At 50.7% G+C, this 15,786-nt stretch overlaps 1 protein-coding gene across 1 annotated transcript in view; it reads left to right on the top strand.

Annotated features, from left to right (window-relative positions):
• Positions 1-2,935: 2,935 nt before the first annotated feature.
• The window catches only part of MAF1 (MAF1 negative regulator of RNA polymerase III), a 361,074-nt gene continuing 348,223 nt past the window's right edge, over positions 2,936-15,786 (top strand). The window contains exon 1 of the mRNA XM_085604535.1: positions 2,936-4,574. The gene's annotated coding sequence lies outside the window, so the exon portion shown is untranslated. The remainder of the gene's footprint in view (positions 4,575-15,786) is intronic.

Raw genomic sequence — 15,786 nt, 5'->3', positions numbered from 1 at the left:
TTTTAAAATGGCTGCTTGAAGTTGCATTAAAGGAATAATGCATGCATAATGTTAGCCTCCGTGTCTTTAATGAAATCCAGATTCTCTGGTCATGGTAATAGGAGAATCACAATTCTTCACAAAATAATTGAATTAATGATCAGTGAGAATGCAGTCAACGTGGAGGAAGCTATGCAGCGTGGATGGCTAAAAGTTGACAAATTCTGTAAAACCTCAGTGACAGTTAGACATGGCAGGTCAGTTGACTGATTTTGTTATACTTCTAGGATCTAAATCAGCTCTCAAGCGATATTCATGATGTTCACATGTAGAGAAGGATTGGACCAGAAGCGAGATTTGGATGTAGAGGTGACCTACTATTGGAAGAAGATTGGCAAAGCTCTCAGGAGCCGGTTGGAGAGGCTCCCATCTGGCGGCCATCTTTTCATTCCCCAAGTTTTGTCTTCTTCTACGTTAAAACAATTGTTTGTCAATGAGTTAGCCAGGCAGAGGTGACCACAACCCAGGAGTTGTTCAAAGTGAACCTTGTGTGGAGAACTAATCAGCATGAGCTTTGTGGCAAGTGTGGAGTAGTGAACACATTTCGATTCACAGTGAGTGCTTTAGATAACGTTTGGTAGGTGGCTCCTATGCCTGCGTAATTTTATGGGACTGTGAAGAAAATTACACTGCCATGATTGTGCCTCAACAGCAGCCTGCAAAATGCACTGTTTCATTGCAGTCAAGTTGCATGTCAATGTCTTCCTCATGTGCCAATCAAAGGTATCTCAGTGCTCCCTACGGACATGTGTTTTTTTTTTTTTAAACATATTTTTATTGAAATAGAAAAACATAACAAAGCAGCACTTTCAAGTGTACAATATATCAATGCATTTACATCGTATGTCGTCCAATCAAATAGAACATTTGTTGTCAGGAACGACAAAAGCCAATAATGTAAATATAGAGGAAATTATCATTGCAAGTCAAAATGTGTGCATGTTAACAAAAAGTCAAGTGATCAGTAAATTGGCTTTTCCCAGGAAAGGTAGATTAGGCATAGAAAGATAAACGGGGAAAAAAAGAGAGCAAACAAACATCCAGCCCCACTTCCCCTATTCCGCAGCATGTCTCCACCCCCGCCAAGAGACATCGGGGTCTATTATGATGTCGGGCGGATCGCTGCCGCCCACGTGGTGGTGGCGATCTGCCCGACATCATCCCCAGCCCGCCTCCCATTTCCCCCGCCATATTATGATGGCGGGCATTGCCGCCACGGAAAGACATGCGGATTTTGCAGTTGGGGGGCCCGTTGTGGGCCCCCAGGATGTTGGGGGGTGGGAGGGTACCTATGGTACCCCCCTGCATTGGCACAGACAAAGTGGCAGGCACCGCGCGGTGCCTGTCACCTTGTGCATGCCAATACAGGATGTGCATTCCCAGCATTGTGGCGGGCTGTCCTGTGAGCATCGCCCGCCACAATGCTGGGAATAGAGGATGCCACGGTGGCATCCTAATTGCTGGTGTGGGACCGCCGCACCACTGGCAGCCGGACCCAGCACCGCTAGGGTGGCGGGCGGACAAAAGTCCGCCCGCCATCCTAATAGGCCACATAGTTGTGTAACAATACAACACATGCCTTTAGCACAAATAAGTCTTTACAGTGCATACCTTTACAACGCACACACATAGGATAACATTGAAAGTACCTTTACCAACCATGCATACATTTATCACGTTTACATTTACTACGCATACTTTTACAACACATTTTTGTTTTTAATGGAAATGTTGTTTTTTTACATAAAAAATTTAAAAAGCATTATAACGACTGCAATTACACTCAGTTTTTATATAGAACTAACCATAATGTTCCTAATAATGTAAATTTAAAATTGGCCATACAAATGTACTTGCCTAGCACAAGCTCAAAAAATATTACAATTGTGACATGCAACCCAATACATTAGAACACAAAGTAATGCAAATGGTACGAAACTATCTTTAAAGCCACGCAAGGGTCGAATTGTGGAGCCGTACTAAATCTGCACGTCTGTCCCCAACTGAGGTGGACAAACATACTAAAGAAGGTAAAAAACATGGCAAAAATCACTTTTACTAAAAATATATGTTAAGTCATACATTTCCTAGCATTAAAACAAGTGTTACACCAGTTATTTTGTTGAAAAGTTTGGTAATCCCTTATAGATATAAAAATGGACGTCCACCGTTTTGTGTTCAGTGTTAGACTTGTGAGGTAACCACACTCACTGCTGAGAGGAGAGTGTGACTGAGACTGTTTCTCAAATACTGCGCTCTCTCAATCAATGCAAGTATTATTATGACTGCATTGATGTTATTAATAATAACTACTGGGGGGTGTGGCTCGCGGCTGAGTAAGATGGCCTCAGCCTGAGTGAGCACTGTGATCGGGAGAGCCCCTGTAATTAATCTGAGCACTTCTCCTGCCTGCATACGGGTGAAACGAGGGGCGCCTCAATCAGAAAACTAGCGGCACAGATCGCGCCCCTCTGGGACTTCGTGGGCAGAACGGCCGCCGAGATATTTGCAGTGGTGTAGGAGGGCCTTCCAGCCTCGCTTGAGCTGGGACCTCGGGTGCTCCTGATCTCCTGCGACAGCGGAGCAAGGGGCGGTGCATGGTGACGGCAACAACCAGAATCGGATGACTGCCCTGCTCTGCAGACCCGCGGAGGAAACGTAATACTGCGGACTGCTAAAACGGCATATAGGGTGAGCCTGGTGACGCTTGCGGTGTGAAGAATCTTAAGGATGCCCACTGGCATAGGAGCGCTTTCCGGTGCGATTGTGTGGGGGAGAGGATTGTGTAGCGGCGATGGCGTCGGACGGCAACGGCTCCTGGTGACACCCCCCTGGAGAACCACGCGTGACCCCCCCCCTGGCATACTAAGACAGATGGATTGGCCCAATAAACTGTAGCGCTGAGTGGAGAGTGCAGAGGGCGCTCCGAGAGGCCGTAAGCTCTGGACGGCGGGGAAGTGTCGTCCCCCCTACTGAACACTACAGCACCAACTTCGAGTGGCTAATCCTCAGTGATCCGGGGACTGGGCCCTGGCGGCCCTGCGCAGACGACGGGGCTCTGGCACAGCCCCACTCACCACCACACCCTAGCTGCAGCTCCTTTCTTAGACCCCCTCTGAGAGACTCTGAACTGGCATTGATTACCGGGAGGTGAAACAGGCCTCCACACCAGGGGCCTCAAAGCGCCATAATCTAAACAGACATATTATACGCTAAAACACCACCTCCTTCGGCCAACATTGCCAGGGGATTAAAGGACAGGAAACACGAGAGGCTGTGCGGTGCAACTTATCCCGCGGCAGGCAGTGGCGATTACGCCCGCCCCCCTTGGCAACCAGAGGGACAAGGTTACGTGGGACAAGATGGCAGGCCGTGGTCCACGCGCAGTACCTGCTGGCAAGCTGGAGAAATTTGCATACACCAAAGATCAGGCAGAAAAGCAGCATTTGAACCCGGTACAGACAGAGGCTCCCACGCGCAAGTACGGGAAGCAGTCACACTAGTGGACATCATGGCTGCCCTACAACAAGTCCAGTAGGTACAATCTCAACGGATATATCTCTGATACGGGCGGATTTATCAAAATTGTCGGAAAGACTAACTGAGGTTTGAGTCCACAGTGATGGCACTGTCCACAGATACGGCCACGCTGCAACGCCAGGTACGCCAGTTCGAGGCAGACAATAAGCTAATCCTCGCCAAAATGGACGATCAAGAAGGCCGCTCACTGCGCAATAATATTTGCATAATTGGCGTACCAGAAAATGTGGGAGGACCTGCCTTGGACCTCTTCGTTGAAGACCTTATCAACAACCAGCCTCAAACGCGATGACTATCGAGTTTCTTCTCTGTGGAAAGAGTGCATCGTATACCGGGGGCAGGCCCAAACCAGGGGCACCCCCCCAGACCGATTCTAGCACGCATCTTTAACTTCCACGACCGGGACGCAATTTTGCAGGCGGCAAGAATAGCCCCAACCATCCGTCTGGAAAATCCGGTGATCACGCTGTATGCAGATTACACAGCAGCGGTGACAAAACAGCACCGCAGTTTTCTGGAAGTTAAAAAAGAGCTGAGGATCCAAGAACTCAAATACTCAATGCTCTTCCCGGCGAAACTGCGAGTAGAGGCAGAAGGGAAAACATGGTTCTTTGCCACACCGGAGGAAACCCGAGACTGGCTAGAAGGATGGCGCCCAGCGACGAAGCTTGGGAAACCAAGGGCCCAGCAGCAACACCGACGCCAGGAGTCGCAGAGGTCAAGATCCACTGACTCCAGTACCAAAGGGGACTGAATTACCTTCACCTACCACCTACCATTGGAGACTTTCTTTAAAATTCAGTTATAGCTCGCCCCTCCTTGAAGGCGCATTGACTCTACCGATATCCTGCGCTCTACACGTGCAGACCGGATATCGAGATGACCACGTTTCCAGGGGTGGTCTCTTTACCTCCTGATATGTCATAGGCCTATACTGTACGAACACATCAAGCGGGCCTCTGACGATCTCGGATAGACTCGGACCCCCCACGCAAGTACTAGTTATGGGGACAAAGCCCTCTGCACAGTTGGGGTGGCGGGTAGTTTGGGGACCGCCGGGCAGGGAGGTGGGAGGGAAAAGAGGGACAGTTCTCGGATTTGAGTTTGTTTTTTGTTGAGTTTGTTATACAGCATTCACAACAGCATACTAAGGTGGACAATGCAGTGGGCTCCACATCCCTATTCCGATACATGGACACATGGCACACACAAACCCGCTAGCAGGCACCGCGGACGGCCCATCCCAGAACCCTGAGGGGCCGCCCCCTCCTCTCACGGTACTATCATGGAACATAAACGGACTGGGAGACAAGATTAAAAGGGGTCTGGTCCTCCAATACATAAAACGCAAAGGTCCAGCGATAGCACTTATACAGGAAACACATCTGACGGGTTCAGCCACTAAGGCGTTGGGCAGATGGGGATACAAGATGGCAATTAATTCGGAATTCACCTCCGGCTCTCGCGGGGTAGGAATTCTGTTAAACAAACGCTTCCCACTGATACTCACCAGATCCAAAACAAATGAGCGTGGGTGCTTTGCGGCGCTGATATGCCAGTGGGAAGGGCGTTCCTTTAAAGTAGTCTCAGTATATATCCCGCCGACACTACATCAAATAACCTTCCCAGCGTTAGGCAAATTTTTACTGTCCTTGCCACAAGGAGACATTATCATGGGGGGAGATTTCAATGCCATAATAGATGCATCTCTAGATAAGCAGCCACCCAGAGACCCAGGCAGTGCAAATCTCAAATTGGCAGGCTTCATTGATGCCATACACTTAATTGACATTTGGAGATCTAAATACCCGCAGGAGAGATAATTCACGCACCTCTCGGGGGTACACAATAGCCTCTCTAGAATTGACTACATATTCACGATAGCGACTGGGCTACATCAGGTCGCAGAAATTCAACACCTACCCCGAGGAATATCTGATCACTCATCTCTGTACATGACATATGTGTCCCCTGACACAATACGGCGCCGAATATTCCCAATACATCCGGGATATCTCAAAATCCCGAAAATATGCAAGGGATTTAGCGCGGCCACAAAACATTACTTCACCGAGAATGAACGCTCAGTGTCGTCCCCTGTAATACTTTGGGGAGCCTACAAAACAGTACTACGCAGTCATGCAATTTAATTCATAACTGGACACAAGAAATCGCAGAGGGCGAAGTTGGGAGACCTAGAACAGGAAGTGGCCGATGCAGAGACAAACCACGCACTTGATTTCACTGATGCTACAACCCATGCGTTAAGCTTAGCGCAGCAGGAATATAAAGCATTCGCATGGGAAGAGGCAAAGGCAAAGCTCACAGCAACACAGCATACTATATACAAGATGGGCGATAAGGCTGGCAAGCTACTCGAGGTAACCACAGACCCACAACGGATAGTGGACACGCTCGCCTCACATTACATGGAGGTATACACACCAACTGCCACAAATACAATTGACGACAATGTGTCCTTTCTCAAGGATATTCACATGCCCACGCTGCTGGGTGACGCAGCTTTGGCTCTTGACGCCGAACTAACTACAGACGAACTCACCCTAGCAATTGGGGCACTGCATACCGGGAAAGCCATGGGGCCTAATGGGATCCCGGTAGAACTCTATTAAAAAAATGAGGACCCAGCTCACGCCACACCTTCTAAATATGTACAAGGCCAGTTTAGAGGTGGGAGAACTCCCCAGGGATCAACACTTAGCGACCATAGTCGCAATTCATAAGGCGGGCAAGCCACCGCAAGAATGCGCGTCATACAGACCAATATCACTTATAAATGCTGAGGCAAAAATATTGGCCAAGGCACTGGCAATACGACTTCAGTCATACCTAACTATCTTGATCCACCCGGACCAATCGGGCTTCATGCCCCATCATAACACGACCCTAAATCTCCGGAAGCTCCACGGAGTCATAGCACGACAGCACACCATTGTAGAAGAAGCCGTAATTCTTTCGTTGGACTCCCTTATGGCATACGACATGGTGGAATGGCCCTTCCTCTTTGCAGTTCTCCGTCATTTGGGATTCGGGCCCAAATTCTGTGTCTGGGTACCCTTATTATATAACAAGCCCACGGCACATGTAGTAGCGAATGGCCGCACTTCGGAAGACTTCCCTATGGGCAAGGGAACGAGACAGGGGGGCCCGCTTTGCCCGCTTCTGTTCGCTGTCATGCTGGAGCCGCTCGCTTCCTGGATACGCCAGGATCCGGTTATCAGGTGGCTATGGTGGACGATGGGATGGGAAGACGGCATATCACTATATGCAGATGATGTGTTACTCTACATGACCTCCCCATCTTGATCCATTAACTGTCTATTAGATATTTGTGCGGCTTATGGCAAAGCTTCAGGTTATACCATTAATTGGTCAAAATCATTGCTCTACATCCTTCATGACCCCCCGCCCAGACTGCCAAGAAACTGTGATTCAAATAGCGGATGGGGTTTTAAATACCTCGGCATTTATATCGCCCCTCAAGTCACGCTCTTTATTGAAGAAAACCTCATGAAGCCCCTGGGTCGGTTTTGCCAAGATGTGAAGCACTGGCGTTCACTACCACTTACCCTGTTAGGAACAGCGGCCCTCTTCAAAATGATGGCGCTACCCAGATTCTTATATGTCCTACAGAACACCCCCTTCCTGACCCCCCCCCTCATTCTTCAAGCTGCTTAATACTGAGGTGACTAAACTTCTATGGGACGGGGGATCAGCCTGTATCACAATGAAAAAACTAGTAAAGGGCTGGTACGACGGGGGAATTGCCCTCCCGAACATACATACATACTACTGTACATCGCAACTCACTGTAATAAACCAGTGGCTCCATGCATCGCAAGACGATCCGGCGTAACGTATGGACCGGCATCTCCTCGATCCCGAGGGGATAATGGGAGCACTGTATAATAGAATTAAGAAGCTGCAATATACAGGCCCCACGGCTCACACACTACAAATTTGACCCGCGGCTCAGCGAGCACTGGGCTGGGAAGGGACTCTTATGCAAGCTACGCCATTGTGGGATACCTGAAAGTTAGGAAGACTACGAAACACCAAGGTCTTCCAACAGTGGGATCTAATAGGTATCTGCAGGGTGGGGGACTTGTGGAAAAAAGGCGATGTTGTACCTTTGGTCCAACTCCAAGCCACCTACCATTTGGCGCAGACAGAAACTTATAGATACATGCAGGTCCGACATGCACTTCTAGCAGTGATTCCGACAATTGTAACATGTTATCTAGCAAGCTTGGTACACTTCCTCCCCATTAGAGGACAGACTTCTTACAGAACACCTCCAGACAAAAGCCATCTCTCTCACATGCTGTAAGATAATAAATTATCAGCAGGATCCCACGACGGCCCTTAAGGAGAAATGGGAGGTAGACCTAGGAGATTTGGATGAGGAAGACTGGCAGGCAGCCCTGGCGTCCCCGAGGGAGGTGGCAATACCATCTACACTAAAGTTATTACAACTAAAACTTTAACATCTCATATATTACACAAGAACCCTGCTGCACAAGCTAGGCAGGTTAGACAATCCTTTCTCTCGCCGACACTGTGGCGCTGAAGGCACCTTCTGGCATACAGTCTGGGACTGCCGAATAATCACTCGCTTCTGGGAGGCCGTTCTACGCACAATGTCACAAATTACCAGAGTAGAGGTCCGTGCCCATGCAGACCAGGTCACACCATAACACACATGACGGACCTACTGCTGAGGGGATTGGGATGTTTAATTGTTGTTATTGTATAAGCTGTGCGTTTATAGACGTTATTTTGAACTTTGTTGACGAGCACCACTGTATGCTTCACCAATATATTATTGGAATGTATTCATATAACTTAAATGCTAATAAAATTTATAATAACAAATAATAATAATAACTACTTAAAAACAATGGGAATATGAAATCATTTTTTTCTAGAAGCACTTTCAGACAATATTACCGAAGAAACACATATATCAGCTAGTGTGCTCCTTTGGCAAACACAAGTTAAATATTTACTGAAATTATTAAGTCATTAATTATAAGTGGGGGAAGAAGCTGGACACTGTGAGGGGCAGATATACTATTCCTAACTCCAGCCAGGGCCAACGCGGGGAAGGTGCTGGACACTGTGACAGGCAGATATACTATTCCTAACTCCAGCCAGGGCCAACTCGGGGAAGGTGCTGGACACTGTGAGAGGCAGATATACTATTCCTAACTCCAGCCAGGGCTATATCGGGGAAGGTGCTAGACACTGTGAGAGGCAGATATACTATTCCTAACTCCAGCCAGGGCCTACTCGGGGAAGGTGCTGGGCACTGTGAGAGGCAGATATACTATTCCTAACTCCAGCCAGGGCCAACTCGGGGAAGGTGCTGGGCACTGTGAGAGGCAGATATACTATTCCTAACTCCAGCCAGGGCTATATCGGGGAAGGTGCTAGACACTGTGAGAGGCAGATATACTATTCCTAACTCCAGCCAGGGCCAACTCGGGGAAGGTGCTGGGCACTGTGAGAGGCAGATATACTATTCTTAACTCCAGCGAGGGCCAACTCGGGGAAGGTGCTGGACACTGTGAGAGGCAGATATACTATTCCTAACTCCAGCCAGGGCCAACTCGGGGAAGGTGCTGGGCACTGTGAGAGGCAGATATACTATTCTTAACTCCAGCGAGGGCCAACTCGGGGAAGGTGCTGGACACTGTGAGAGGCAGATATACTATTCCTAACTCCAGCCAGGGCCAACTCGGGGAAGGTGCTGGACACTGTGAGAGGCAGATATACTATTCCTAACTCCAGCCAGGGCCAACTCGGGGAAGGTGCTGGACACTGTGAGAGGCAGATATACTATTCTTAACTCCAGCCAGGGCTATATCGGGGAAGAAGCTGGACACTGTGAGGGGCAGATATACTATTCCTAACTCCAGCCAGGGCCAACTCGGGGAAGGTGCTGGACACTGTGAGAGGCAGATATACTATTCCTAACTCCAGCCAGGGATATATCGGGGAAGGTGCCGGACACCGTGAGAGGCAGATATACTATTCCTAACTCCAGCCAGGGCCAACTCGGGGAAGGTGCTGGACACTGTGAGAGGCAGATATACTATTCTTAACTCCAGCCAGGGCTATCTCGGGGAAGGTGCTGGACACTGTGAGAGGCAGATATACTATTCCTAACTCCAGCCAGGGCCAACTCGGGGAAGGTGCTGGGCACTGTGAGAGGCAGATATACTATTCCTAACTCCAGCCAGGGCCAACTCGGGGAAGGTGCTGGGCACTGTGAGAGGCAGATATACTATTCTTAACTCCAGCGAGGGCCAACTCGGGGAAGGTGCTGGACACTGTGAGAGGCAGATATACTATTCCTAACTCCAGCCAGGGCCAACGCGGGGAAGGTGCTGGACACTGTGAGAGGCAGATATACTATTCCTAACTCCAGCCAGGGCCAACGCGGGGAAGGTGCCGGACACCGTGAGAGGCAGATATACTATTCCTAACTCCAGCCAGGGCCAACTCGGGGAAGGTGCTGGACACTGTGAGAGGCAGATATACTATTCCTAACTCCAGCCAGCGCCAACTCGGGGAAGGTGCTGGACACTGTGAGAGGCAGATATACTATTCCTAACTCCAGCCAGGGCCAACTCGGGGAAGGTGCTGGGCACTGTGAGAGGCAGATATACTATTCCTAACTCCAGCCAGGGCCAACTCGGGGAAGGTGCTGGGCACTGTGAGAGGCAGATAAACTATTCTTAACTCCAGCCAGGGCCAACTCGGGGAAGGTGCTGGACACTGTGAGAGGCAGATATACTATTCCTAACTCCAGCTAGGGCCAACGCGGGGAAGGTGCTGGACACTGTGAGAGGCAGATATACTATTCCTAACTCCAGCCAGGGCCAACGCGGGGAAGGTGCCGGACACCGTGAGAGGCAGATATACTATTCCTAACTCCAGCCAGGGCCAACTCGGGGAAGGTGCTGGGCACTGTGAGAGGCAGATATACTATTCCTAACTCCAGCCAGGGCCAACTCAGGGAAGGTGCTGGGCACTGTGAGAGGCAGATATACTATTCTTAACTCCAGCCAGGGCCAACTCGGGGAAGGTGCTGGACACTGTGAGAGGCAGATATACTATTCCTAACTCCAGCTAGGGCCAACGCGGGGAAGGTGCTGGACACTGTGAGAGGCAGATATACTATTCCTAACTCCAGCCAGGGCCAACGCGGGGAAGGTGCCGGACACCGTGAGAGGCAGATATACTATTCCTAACTCCAGCCAGGGCCAACTCGGGGAAGGTGCTGGACACTGTGAGAGGCAGATATACTATTCCTAACTCCAGCCAGGGCCAACTCGGGGAAGGTGCTGGACACTGTGAGAGGCAGATATACTATTCCTAACTCCAGCCAGGGCCAACTCGGGGAAGGTGCTGGACACTGTGAGAGGCAGATATACTATTCCTAACTCCAGCCAGGGCCAACTCGGGGAAGGTGCTGGACACTGTGAGAGGCAGATATACTATTCTTAACTCCAGCCAGGGCTATCTCGGGGAAGGTGCTGGACACTGTGAGAGGCAGATATACTATTCCTAACTCCAGCCAGGGCCAACTCGGGGAAGGTGCTGGACACTGTGAGAGGCAGATATACTATTCCTAACTCCAGCCAGGGCCAACTCGGGGAAGGTGCTGGACACTGTGAGAGGCAGATATACTATTCTTAACTCCAGCCAGGGCTATCTCGGGGAAGGTGCTGGACACTGTGAGAGGCAGATATACTATTCCTAACTCCAGCCAGGGCCAACTCGGGGAAGGTGCTGGACACTGTGAGAGGCAGATATACTATTCCTAACTCCAGCCAGGGCCAACTCGGGGAAGGTGCTGGACACTGTGAGAGGCAGATATACTATTCCTAACTCCAGCCAGGGCCAACTCGGGGAAGGTGCTGGACACTGTGAGAGGCAGATATACTATTCTTAACTCCAGCCAGGGCTATCTCGGGGAAGGTGCTGGACACTGTGAGAGGCAGATATACTATTCTTAACTCCAGCCAGGGCTATCTCGGGGAAGGTGCTGGGCACTGTGAGGGGCAGATATACTATTCCTAACTCCAGCCAGGGCCAACTCTGGGAAGGTGCTGGGCACTGTGAGAGGCAGATATACTATTCCTAACTCCAGCCAGGGCCAACTCGGGGAAGGTGCTGGGCACTGTGAGAGGCAGATATACTATTCCTAACTCCAGCCAGGGCCAACGCGGGGAAGGTGGTGGACACTGTGAGAGGCAGATATACTATTCCTAACTCCAGCCAGGGCCAACTCGGGGAAGGTGCTGGACACTGTGAGAGGCAGATATACTATTCCTAACTCCAGCCAGGGCCAACTCGGGGAAGGTGCTGGACACTGTGAGATGCAGATATACTATTCCTAACTCCAGCCAGGGCCAACTCGGGGAAGGTGCTGGACACTGTGAGAGGCAGATATACTATTTCTAACTCCAGCCAGGGCCAACTCGGGGAAGGTGCTAGACACTGTGAGAGGCAGATATACTATTCCTAACTCCAGCCAGGGCCAACTCGGGGAAGGTGCTGGACACTGGAAGGGGGCAGATATACTATTCCTAACTCCAGCCAGGGCCAACTCGGGGAAGGTGCTGGGCACTGTGAGAGGCAGATATACTATTCCTAACTCCAACCAGGGCCAACTCGGGGAAGGTGCTGGGCACTGTGAGAGGCAGATATACTATTTGTTGGACTTGGCCCTTCTGGCAGGTTCACCCCTGAACTTTTTTGATTTTTACTGGTGACTTGGTGTGGTGATTGGTTGGTTTCTGCGCACTTTCCCTGTGTCCCAGGGTAAAGTGCGTGCGTGCTCTGAGTGCATGTGGTGAGATAGGCCTGCCCTCCCATAGGAATGCATGGGGAATGTATGTGTCCCTAGTAGTTCCTGATGCGTGGGGTGTGCAGGCCCGAGTTTGGTATGTGCGGACTCGTGGGAGTGAATGCTGCGCGATGATGTGTGCGGCGTGTATGTACCTAGTGTGGAAGTGCCACTTCTAGAAGTGGGCACTTCTGTGTGCAGTGTGTCTGTCGCGTGATTGGCTGGTCGTGTCATGTGACGGGCTAGGGATTCCCCAGTGTCAGGATGAGTCACCCAGTGGTGAATGGGGAGATCATCAGCTAGATGGGTGGGAGGAGTCCACCTGGGTCCTGAATAGGACAGGGTTTTCCAAACACAATGCTGGCCCCGCCCCCTGTGGTGCGACTGACGACCCTAGCCCTGCCAATGAATAGAGTGAGGGGCTGAGCACATCAAGGGTGCTCCCCAACCAGCTGCGACTGGTTTTCCCCCTCACCCTGAACCCAGAACAAAGGGTCTGTCTGTATAAAAATGGGGCTGTGTCCCCACAGAAACTGTTCTCTGCCAGGATCTTACCTGAGGGGGGGCTGCTGCTGCTGCTGGACCAGAGGACCGCCACTTGGATTACCTCCCTGCCTGGAGGCCCAGTGAGCTGGCTCTGGGTCCAGCCTTGCCCCCACCCCTGCCCTGCTGCATGCAGGGAAGAACTTTTGCTGGACTTTGTGGCTCTTTTTATCCTTAAGCACCAGGAAGGGCTTTCCTTTCCCTCATAGTGCTGGGAGCGCTTTATGTGGGTCCCTAAGCGCCTGGAAGCGCTTTTATTTTCCTTAGCGCTAGGAGCGCTTTATTTCTGAAAGCCGGTGCCCACCCGGCGTTTGCCCCGTATTTGCTGATTCTAGAGTCTCCTGGCAGGTGCCCACCCTGCCAGGGACATTGCCGTAGCTGCTTGCGGGTGCCCACCCCGCTTATTTGCTTATTCTTGCGGCGGGTGCCCACCCCGCCGTATACCGCATCTACGAGGGAGCCTACCCCTCTGATTACTGAGATTGAAAATCACCGCCGCAGCCGGGCTCCCAGAGGAAGTCAGGCAGTTTGTGTTCGGACGGGGGCGTGGTTTAAGCAGGAAGCCGGCGGGAGCCTACCCCGCGCTCCTGCGTGTGCCCGGTGAGTGCCGCTGCTCTCTCTGCAGGACGTCCGGCCGAGAAGAGGAGCCGGGAGGTGTGCGGACCTGAGCGGGACTCCGGAGAAGCAGAGGGAAGTGCTTCGTATGCCGCCAGAGTCCTGGGAAGCCTTCTCCCCCAGCGGAATCGACCCGGTGAGTCAGGGTGGCCTGATTGTGGGAAGGGCGCGAGGTCGCTCCCAAGCCGGGCGCATTGTTGTTCCGAGCCCGAGTGAGGCTCCAACGAGGGACCAATCTTTGTTGTAGAGCGCTAGTACGCTCCAGCAGGGCACATTGTTTCACGAGCCTGCGAGGCTCGCGAGTCCCTGAGAGGGACTCCAACGGTTGGGGCACATTTTGATTTCGAGCCCACGAGGCTCTAACGGGGCACGTTTGTTTATTGAGCCCACCAGGCTCCAACGTTTGGGGGCATTCTTGTTGGCCGAGCCCAGAGAGGCTCCAAGGTATGCCACATTTGTTTTAAAAGGCACAGTGGTGCCCACACTCCGTGTTCACAGCTGCCCAGCACTTAGTGGGCAGCTGCAGCGTTTAGGTTGTACATTGGGCGCCTGGCTTGCGCAGCCTGCGCAGTCGCGCCGTGACATTATTGGATTGGTCATTTCTGCACCCCTGAGAGGCCAGTTGGCCTGGGGGACAGTTTTTTCTGTATTGTGCCCTCCCCTAGGGTACCTGGTGATTTTTATATATGCACTTTGGCGCCTGCGCAATATCTTTATGATATTCTCCTTCCTAAACTGCGTTTATGCATTGAAGATTGATTTACTAGTAGTAATTATGCTAGTGTGTTCTTGTTTCCTTTCCTGCACCTCTGAATATGTTTATGCGTCATGTGCTTTACACCTCTAAATGTATTTTATGCATCCTGTGTTTATGTGCTTAGACCCCTACAGGTAGAGTGATACTTAGGTGGTTGTTTTCTCCTTAGTACAGGTGGTACTAGTGAGGTCCTAGTTCCCTGCGTGGTATTCCTAAAGGTGGTTAGGGTTGCGTAGGTGGTACGTTCTGATACCAGTAGTTACTGGTTGTGTGCTACATGTTCTATTTTTAGTGCTCCAGTGATTGTGTGCTATGTTCTCAAATATTATTCCTACGTTCTAAAGCTATTCCTACAAAGTGCTAATTCCTGACAGTGGTCCATGTGGCCCTGTCCCCTGTATATATAATCCCTTGTAAATTCTGCCCGTGCCTGTTGGCACATTGTAAAGTGTGTGTTTTTATCTAATGTGTTGTGTATAATACAAAGGTTATTTTTATATAATACCTTGTGTGGAGTTTCCTTTGTGGTGGGCCTTGGGTGTTGTTGCTGGGTGCGCGCGCAAACGCTTTACACATCGCCTCAGGGATAAGCCTGTCTGCTCGTGCCAAGCTACCAAGGGGGTGAGCAGGGGTTATCTTTGGCGTGTAACTTCCTTGCCCTGACTAGAGTGGTGGTTTCTGCCTGGCTTTGGCGCAAGGCTCAGCCAACCAGAAATCCCATTTCTAACATTGGTGATCAGCGGTGGGATTTGGACTTGCGTTTGCGCTGTACCGCAGCGGCAACTGGCCGCACTACAAAACTCTGCATTTAGATAAATCACATGGTATAGGGATTATTGTTCTAAGATTGTTTTTAATTGTCATTTCCTTGGAAATGTGCTTTTGTGCACTGTGAGTTAGGTGTCCCTAGCTCGGGAGGGTAGATCATCCCCCTTAGTGCATTGTGTTTCTGGATTCACCAGAGGGTGGGATCCAGTGGTGGCAGCGTAATAGTGTCCAGTACATTTGTCCCCCGCCCTGCGCCCAGAGTTGGTACCTGTGTCACGTGGTGGTCAGGTTGAGGAATCAGGGGTGGTAGAAACTGCCTTACCAGTCCGAGGGGAGGGTTGTGTGTGGATGAGTGGTGAGTGGCACTAGGCAAGTGAGTGTGAGTTCTCTGGGTTAGAGAGCTTGCTGAATCTTTTTGTGAAGTGTGTACTCCTGTTAAGCTCAGACCCCTAGGTTCCCTGTGTGATCTTTTCTCTAGAACGTCTGCCAGAATGGAGCCTGCTTTTGATCTCAGTGATCTAGTTTATTACAGTATGCAGGAGTTGGAAAGGTTCTGTAGAGAGAGAAACATAGGGGTGAGCGAGTCAGACACTGTGTACGAATTGAGGAACTACATGATTGGATGGCAAGCAGATGAATGGGA

This window comes from Triturus cristatus, chromosome 5_1, assembly GCF_964204655.1.
Source record: "Triturus cristatus chromosome 5_1, aTriCri1.1, whole genome shotgun sequence".
Lineage (NCBI taxonomy): Eukaryota > Metazoa > Chordata > Amphibia > Caudata > Salamandridae > Triturus > Triturus cristatus.
Note: the sequence above shows the minus strand (reverse complement) of the source record. Positions and strands in the feature narration are given on the sequence as shown.